Source organism: Triticum aestivum, chromosome 7B (genome assembly GCF_018294505.1).
Source record: "Triticum aestivum cultivar Chinese Spring chromosome 7B, IWGSC CS RefSeq v2.1, whole genome shotgun sequence".
Taxonomy (NCBI): Eukaryota; Viridiplantae; Streptophyta; class Magnoliopsida; order Poales; family Poaceae; genus Triticum; species Triticum aestivum.
The window spans coordinates 329,800,883-329,810,643 of NC_057813.1; positions in this window are offsets into that span (position 1 = coordinate 329,800,883).

Sequence of the window (9,761 nt, forward strand, 5' to 3'; positions counted from 1 at the left end):
TGGAGTGTCCCTGGGATCCGCTTGGAGCTGTGCGGACGCGCGTGGGGCCTCCGTGCGATCCGCCTTGGGCCTGAGGTGGAAGCTGGGTGCAGAAGGGGTGAGCCCCCGAGGCGGCGGAGCCCAGGAGCTCTGCCACCCGCTCTAGTAGCACGTCGCGGCTGCCCTCTAGCAGCCTGCATTGCAGTAGTTCTCGAGCTACCATGAGCGCGGCCCTTGAGTTCGCTTGCTCTCGCCGTGAGTACGGTGCCGTGGCCGCGGCGTGGCTCGAGGCCCTCGCTGCCGACCGCACCTTCCGCGGTGTGAGAGATGGTGTCGTCTGACCGCATCGCCCGCGGCCCGCAGCGCCCTGCGGACCGCGGGCTGCCTGGGGCACGGGGTTGAGGTCGCCCTGGGCAAGCAGCTCTGCGTGGGTGGGCCAGGCCGCCCAGGGATCAGGATTGCCCGTGGGGTCGCCGGACAGGATGACGATGATGCGACGGGCGACGAAACACGAGGCAACGGATGGCAGATTCCGGTGCACCCCTACCTGGCACGCCAAATGTCGGATTTCGGGTTCCGGCAGACCCTTCAGGTTCGAACACTGGGGTGCACGCGGAGATCGCACCCCCAGCCTACCCATGTCTCACCGCCTCGCCAGGATCTAAAACTACACAAAGAACAACACAAGGGACACGAGATTTATACTGGTTCAGGCCACCATTGTGGTGTAATACCCTACTCCAGTTTGTGTTGTGGTGGATTGCCTCTGGGGCTGATGGGGAACAGTACAAGGGGAGAACAGCCTTGCGAGGGTTTGTTCTTGGTTGGTGCGATGAACTGCTAGGGGGAGTTCAGTCGCCTCTCTCTCTGTGTCTCAGATGTGGATCCGATCGGCCCCCCTACCCTGTGGGTGGCTAGTCCTATTTAAAGGCGAAGGCCCCGGGCCTCTTCCCAAATATTGAGCGGGAAGGGTGCCAACAATTGGCCATTTTGAAGGGGAACATCTAGTACACTTATCCTGACTAAAGTTGCTACTAGCCTGCCATAGACCCTGACGATGATGCTGGCTTGGGCTCCACGATGACCTCCTTTCTGCCGTCCTGCTGGTCTTGGTCTTGTTGCACCGAATTGGTTGCCTTTGCTTGATACCCTTGCCTGCGCTTGCCCCCTTTGCACCAAAGAAGAAACAAGGACTCTGCGCAGGCCAGCGCCCGCCTGGCACCTGCCTGGCCTCGGTCGTCATGGCTTGCGTCACGGGCACCTCGTGAGGTACCCCGCCTTGATCTCTCTGCCACCTCGCGAGCCAGCCTGACGAGGCCATGCCAGATGAAGCCTTCTGTCGTCCGCCCCGCGAGGCTTGGCCCCGCGAGGCTTGGCCCCTCGCGAGGGTCTTGAGCATGTGCTGATGAAGATGGGCCGTACTGGGCAACTCCTTGAGCCACGCCGCAGGCCGCAGGCAGGCAAGTCTGGGTACCCCCGTTCCCAGAACACCGACAGCGGATAAGGGCCCAATTCATGTCGGTCACACTGTGAGTCAATAGTATTAAGAGTAACTTTATTAATGACAACCCCGGTTCGGTTGTAACGCCCCGAGACCGACGCTCCAGAAGACTTCTAGCTATTTCGAGTTTTATCGTGTGATTTGTTTTGTTTGTGCATTCATCATGCCATCTCTTGCATTGCATCATGTCATCATGCCAGCATGTCATTTAATTTTTAAAACTCACCTAAATAGATTGCATAGATCATTGATCTATTTAAATCGAGGGATATTCACATGGTGATTTCTCTTTAAAACATATTCAAAGTCTCCTACTATTATTAGGGAGCTATAATAAAATTATTCCATTTATTTGGAATTAACCATAACCCACTTGCAAAATATCACATGCCGTTGTTATCTCAATTATTGGTCTCCAACCTTGCCCATAATTTCTTTCATCATTTTCCGAAGCTCCACCAAAAATCTCAACATTTTTGGACACTTCAAAAACCTAGTCCTAGTTCAAACCCATTTGAATTTCAAATGAGTTTGAATTTAATTACTGCAATCTTGTCCACACCATTTTTCTTGGAACAAATGCATTTTTGTGAGTCCGGGAAAATTATATCCATGCGCAAATCCTTTCCCTAACCCTCTCTTTCTTTTTCTTCTCTTTAACTGTTTTCTGCTAAAGAAAATATAAGAGAGAGAGAGAGAGAGAGCAGCTCACCCAGACCCCCCAGTTCCCCCTCAGCCCACCAAGACCCAGCAACAGTAGCTGCCAGTTCGGCCCAGGGCCCAACAGCCTCCTCCCGAACCCTAGCTAACCTAGCCCGACCCTGCAACCCTCCTCGTCGTTCCACAGCGCCATACTCGATCCCCATCGCACGCACACCCGCATCGCTGGATCCCCATCTCTTCCTTCCTCCTCCAGCACCGCCAGCGCCCGATCCTCTCGGCCACGCTCGATCTCCCTCTCCCCTTGATCCATCTCTCCCTCCAGCACCCGGCCCCCTCTCCCTCCCATGGCGCCCGATCTCCTCGCTGCTGCTTCCGCCATGGTGCCGCGCCCTGCTTCTCCTCCCGCGCCAACGCCCTCCTTCGGCTGCTCGTGCCTACACCTCCGTCCGCGAGCTCATGCAGCCATGGCGCCACAGAAGCCCCGCACTCGACCCCCTCACCGAGGCCATGGCCGCCGCTGCTCCTTCTTGCCTCTGCGCCTTGCTCCCTCCGGCCGCCAAGCATTGTCACGCCCCTGCCGTCCCCGCGCCCTGCTGCCTCCTAGAGTGTCGCACCATCGCCATTCGTCTTCAACCCCGGGAGCGCAGTCCTCCTCCAATCCCGTCCAGAATCCAGCTGGCCTCCGCCACCCTTGCCCTTTCCTAGCCGGATCTGACTCCGGTGGACCGTCCCCGTCGGAGTTGACCTCCACAGCAGGCCACCCGCGAAGCCTCAGGAGCAGTGCCACTGCTACCTTGCTTCTGCATCATTCGCTAAGTCCCGCTGGAGGCCACGCGCGAGCCCGCGCTGACTTCCCCTGCTCCACCAGCCTTCAACCTCGACACCCTGACCGAGACCGACAAGTACCACTATGCGGATTCGCCAAGTCCGACTACAAACCGAAGACCATGCACCACTACTGTTCCTGTGGATTTTGGCAAGTACCCCTACGCACGGATACGCCAAGGTCGACTACGCCCTGATGATACGACAAGTACCTCTACCGATGACTCGAACATCTACGAACCGTGTACCACGACGAACATGTACGGCTACACGATGACCCGCCAAGACCCTGAACAACTACCGCCACCACCGTGTACCACTACTTCCTCTACCGTCGCCGTGGACGACTACTTCCACGACGTCCGTGAACCACTACTTCCACTACGATCGTCCCGAGAACGTCTACTTCCCCTACACCGCATCGAACTCGATCCGCCTTGAAAATGCACGCTTCAAAGGTATAACCCGAGACGATGCCCGCGTACGAATGCATGTGTGTTGTATGAGATGCTCGTGTTTGCACCGTGTCCAAGAGAGGTCTTTGCACATTCCTCGTTTGCCATGCCGCCTTCCCGTGGGAACCCGGTATTCGGGATCACCCCACCATCTCTAGCATGTTGCGCACATCCGCACGCCTCCTTTTGCACCGGTATCTCCGTGAGCTACTGGAACCGATATGTTGCCGTGGCATCATTTTTGGATTCCTTGCCGTGGCACCCGTTTTGTTCCGCCATGGTGACCAAATGCTTCATAACATGCTCATGTCAACATTTTCATAAAAATTGCATGAAACTTGCATATGTCATCCGCATCATGATAACAACAATTAAAATGTTGAAAATGTTGTTTGCGTTAAATTGCTAAATGACACATGGGGATTTTCCGGAATTGTTGTTCGTTGTTCCGGCCTCATTTAAACTTGCCTAAATAGTTAGTTTACTTTTGTTACACCCCTTGCCATGTTAATCAACATTTAGTATTGTTGGGTAGATAAACGAGAGAGAACAAAACATTTGAATGTGGTGTTTCGTCAATATGAAACTCATTGCATATTGAGCTCCACTTAACTTGTAGTATTGTTTGTTGCACTTTGCCATGCCATGCCTATTTAAACCGGACATGCATCATACTTGATTGTGTATCATGCCATGCTTATGTGATGGTTGTTTACCATGTTGTTTGTTTCTTTCCGGTGTTTCTTCTTAGTTCTGGTAATGTTGCGATTGTGAGGATTCGTTCGACTACTCCCATCCGTCTTCTTCATGGACTCGTTCTTTTTCCTTGAGGGATTTCAAGCAAGATGATCGCTACCCTGGATCTCACTACTATCATTGCTATGCTAGTTGCTTCGTTCTATTCCTATGTTGCGCTACCTATCACTTGTTCTTCAAGCCTCCCCAAATTGCCATGTCAGCCTCTAACCTTTTCACCCTTCCTAGCAAACTGTTGCTTGGCTATGTTACCGCTTTGCTCAGCCCCTCTTATAGTGTTGTTAGTTGCAGGTGAAGTTGAAGATTGCTCCATGGTGGACAGGCTTATGTTGGGATATCACAATATCTCTTATTTAATTAATGCATCTATATACTTGGTAAAGGGTGGAAGGCTCGGCCTTATGCCTGGTGTTTTGTTCCACTCTTGCCACCCTAGTTCCCGTCATACCGGTGTTATGTTCCCGGATTTTGCGTTCCTTATGCGGTTGGGTGATTTATGGGACCCCCTTGATAGTTCTCTTTGAATAAAACTCCTCCAGCAAGGCCCAACCTTGGTTTTACCATTTGCCTCACCACCACCTACACCTTTCCCTTAGGTCGGCCAACCCGAGGGTCATCTTTATTTTAGCCCCCCCCCCCCCGGGCCAGTGCTTCTCTAAGTGCTGGTCCAAACCGAGCGATGTCCGGCCCCCCTGGGCAACCAGGGTCTATGCCAACCCAACGTCTTGCTCATCCGGTGTGCCCTGAGAACGAGATATGTGCAGCTCCTATCGGGATTTGTTGGCACAGCGGGCGGTCTTGCTGGTCTTGTTTTACCATTGTCGAAATGTCTTGTAAACCGGGATTCCGAGACTGATCGGGTCTTCCTGGGAGAAGGTATATCCTTCATTGATCGCGAGAGCTTATCATGGGCTAAGTTGGGACACCCCTGCAGGGTATTATCTTTCGAAAGCCGTGCCCATGGTTATGTGGCAGATGGGAATTTGTTAATGTCCGGTTGTAGATAACTTGACACCAGATTCGAATTAAAACGCATCAACCGTGTGTGTAGCCGTGATGGTCTCTTTTCGGTGGAGTCCGGGAAGTGAACACGGTTTTGGGTTATGATTGACGTAAGTAGGAGTTCAGGATCACTTTTTGATCATTACTAGTTGACGACCGTTCCTTTGCTCCTCTTCTCGCTCTCATTTGCGTATGTTAGCCACCATATATGCTTAGTCGCTGCTGCAACCTCACCACTTTACCCCTTCCTTTCCCATTAAGCTTTGCTAGTCTTGATACCCATGGTAATGGGATTGCTGAGTCCTCGTGGCTCACAGATTGCTACAACAATAGTTGCAGGTACAGGTTATGCGATGATCATGACGTGAGAGCGATGTTTGCTTGTCTTGGAGTTCTTCTTCTACTTCTTCTTCGATCACGGGATAGGATCCAAGTCGGCAGCCTTGGCTAGCAGGGTGGATGTCGTTTGAGTTTCTGTTTGTGTTTCATTCGTAGTCGGATGTTGCTCTTATGTAAGATGATGTTGTATTCGTGTGGCATTGTATGCCTTTTGTATATATCCCCATCTATTATGTAATGTTGATGTCATAATATCGACCATGCAAACGCGTCTTCAAGATGCGCTTCTATCCATGGTGGGACCTTCGAGTTCCTTTAGGATAGGGTCGCATCTTGGGTGTGACAAGTTGGTATCAGAGCCTCGACCGACCATAGGAGCCCCCTTGATTGTTGGCCATCGTTGAGTCTAGAAGAAAACTATTTTGAGTCTTAGGATTATATATATCGGAGAGTAGGATTCTTTTTACTCCTCAGTCCCTTCGTCGCTCTCGTGAGGCCTCCTGACGTAGATGTTTTGTCTTTCCTCTCCTCAAAATCCACTTATTTTTTTAGGATCACGCGGGTATCTTGGAATCATTCTGATATTCTTTCGACGAGAACATTGTTCTTGGTGCCTCCTGACATTTAGGGGTTGTGGCAGTGTCCCGGGGAGTTGAGCTCCGAGGTATTGTCGTTACAATTTTATCGTTGCAATTCTGGAATACCTGAGTTTTGCCGACATCGAAAATCTCTTTTATGCAGTTGTTGGTGAGATAACCTCGACGTCACCCAGTACTGGGGAGTTCGGGAGTATTGCCATAGCTCGTATAACGGATGCTTTTCGAAGGTTGAGGTACACGATTTCTGGAGTTTTCTTGGTTATGTGTTGACGGATGGATACAGCTGGATGTAGGGATTGTTAGTTTGGGTGAGATATATTGCTTCCCCTGTATCCCCAACACCAGATTGCATAACCAGAAAGTTTCGGGAGTTTATAGGTGGGAATTCAAGTAGCTCCTAAAATATCTTTCCGACAGATGCATGATATGGGATTGGGTAAGTCTCTATCATATGTTTGTTTCCGACTTATTCTGCAAGCCAAATCCTTGTTTTGTTTTGAGTTGTGGTATTTGAATTGCTTCAATGTCAAGTGTTGATTCCATACCTTTCAAACGGTGTTCTCATATTGTTATGTGAATACTAATCCTTTTGATCATCGAGATTGTCATGTCAATTCTTTCCAACCGGTGTGCTTCTCTTCAAGTGGATCCGATCATTTCAACATTTGTGAGATCAATTCTAAGTTTTCTCAATGGTATCCGTTTCATCCGTCCCCAAGTTGCCTTTGTTTTCCCGCCCTCCCACCCTTTTCTTCAAGGACTCAGATATCTTAATCAAGTATCCATCTTATGGATCTGAAGTTTCTCCATTTTTTTCCCGTCAATGTTCTTATCCGGTGATTCTCAGGAAGATACTAACGGAGCTTTGAGTTCATCATTCTTCATTATTTTTCTTCTCCGGTGGATTTAATTCAAGCTTTCGGTGTTGATTATATCCCTTTCGTCGTTTCAAATGTTTTTCCATGTCGGTGCACCTCTTAATTGTTCACCTCTTTCTATTCTTATCCGAAGTGCTCAAGATATCTCATAAGATTTGTGTTTTCCATTCTTAATCCATTCAACCTATTTGGAGATTATTATCTCATTCAAGTCATTTAATTCTACCGGTGCAATCTCTAATTCAAGCAATCCTTCAACGATGTTTCTTTTTAGTGGGCCCTAACCCACAGGTCTTTTCCCAGGATCTTACCTGACTCTTCTAATTATTCCAGAGCTATTCCAATGTCTTTTCAGAGTTTGACGTAAGAATGAATTTCATCAGTCACATGCCTTCTCCAATATCGATTTCAAATTATTTCATTGTTGGCTCAACCCCTTTGTTTTTTTTATTCTCCCGGAGTATCTCAACAATCCATGGTGGTGTTTCTCGTCGTCATTTCTTGGATTTTGAAGACCGAAAAAGAGTTCCTCTTAAATCCTTACCCATTCTTCCAAAGATGCGTAGTTCAAGTTTGACGCCATCCTCTCATAATTGTTTTCGATTGTGGGAATTATTTAAACCCATCCGGAGCATTTCATGAGTTGTTTCCATTTCTTTCCTCCGAAGTCCATCATGCCATAATTCTTCATTCTCAGCGTGTAGCTATCGTTCTCCAAATCTTACCGGTGCATCGTTCAAGTTTACTCTAGTCAGCTCAGGATCTCTTTGTTCTCTTGTATCTAAATTCTGTCAAGTATCTTCATTCATTTTCCAATTCTTCCCGGTTAATTGTGCCTTTTCTACTTTCATTTTCAATTCTTACGGTGGTTCGTTCAAGATTTCACTTCCTTCGTTATCATATCAATTCATTCGTTGTTTCCAAATCCCACCGGTGGTCCCATCAATAACTTCTTCAAGTTGGTGCTATATCTCTTTTCAATCCCTCAAGAAGAGTAAGTAGTATGCCAAATCCGTTGCTTGTCATCAATTTAAATTGGTAAAGGATACGCATAACGTAATTCTTATTATTGTTTCATCCAAGTGATCTAGTTTCGTATTTCCAGAGTTGTTCATCTTCTCACATTTCTCGGTTCGAGATGCTTCATCTTTTCTTTTTCCGCATTATCTCGTTGCGAAGCTCCATCTAAATCATCGCAAGGCTTCACCTTGTGTTTTCAACTTCTCTTTCTTTTTATCATCCTTTTATTACCGGAGTTCTTCATGGAGGCTCTACATGGTGGTTCGTCAAGGATTCCTTTCATTCTTCAATTGTTCTTCAAGATTTCTCTCAAAGTTATGACCCGCCAAGCTATACTCAAAATTAAACATGGTGCTCAACACATGTTTTGTTTTGAGGCGTCAAGTATTCTTCTTCTTGCATTTCGAAGTTCAATTCTTTCTACCTTATCTTTTGAGATGGTGATATGTCATTCTTGATAATTTCCAGTCATGTTTCGTGCTTCACATGTTGTCAAGAATGAGGTATTTTAAATCCATCAATCTCTTCGTTGGAGTTATCTTGGTATAGATTTCACCTAAAACCTTCCCTAAGGAATGTTGCTATTTGTGGTGCGTATCTATGATCCAATTTTCTCCTTCTCATCTCGGTGAAGAAGTTTTTCATCTTTTGGTGCTCTCAATCAAGTCAATGGTTTCCATTAGTGGCCTGTTGTCACCTCATAATTTTGAGAAGTTTTCCATAAGCCCACTACAAGCTTATTCGTTTCGCTGTTGGTTTTCCAACAATTCCATTCTAACCATCTTTGCAAGGATGCTTCCCAAGCTCATTTGTGGCAGAAGTTGGCATTTTTACTCCATTCTGTTATTCCAATGATCTATCTTCTATTCTTTCTTCTGGAGACATTGTGATGTTGCTCTTTTCACTCATCATCTCGAATTGTGAGGATCATGTTCTTTTCGTGCTTATCCATTTAACCGGAGTGTTGTGTCATCTTTTCAAGTTCTTTTCATCTTATCAAGTTTTCCTTCTTCTTTTATTCGGAATGCTGCCCAAATTATATCAATCTTATTCCTTCTCTATCTAGTTTTAATCGGAGTGGTTTCGAATTCTATCTTGTCCATTAAACTCTTGATTCATGTCTTTGCAACCTTCAAGTCCTTGTAATGTTCCTTGTTCCTCTTTTCTAACGGATTGTTCACAATCTCGTTCATCTCTGTTGTACTCTTTCTTTTAAATTGCTCAACTTCTCAAGGTTCTTTGGTTTCACTCATTGGTCAAAGAAGCAACTTAGTTTTACCTCTTCTCTATCTCTTCCGTTTCTCTCCGGTGCCATCCTAGATCTCGGGACGAGATCCTCTTGTAGTGCTGGAGTGTTGTAACGCCCCGAGACCGACGCTCCAGAAGACTTCCAGCTATTTCGACTTTTATCGTGTGATTTGTTTTGTTTGTGCATTCATCATGCCATCTCTTGCATTACATCATGTCATCATGCCAGCATGTCATTTAATTTTTAAAACTCACCTAAGTAAATTGCATAGATCATTGATCTATTTAAATCGAGGGATATTCACATGGTGATTTCTCTTTAAAACATATTCAAAGTCTCCTACTATTATTAGGGAGCTATAATAAAATTATTCCATTTATTTGGAATTAACCATAACCCACTTGCAAAATATCCCATGTCGTTGTTATCTCAATTATTGGTCTCCAACCTTGCCCATAATTTCTTTCATCATTTTCCGAATCTCCACCAAAAATA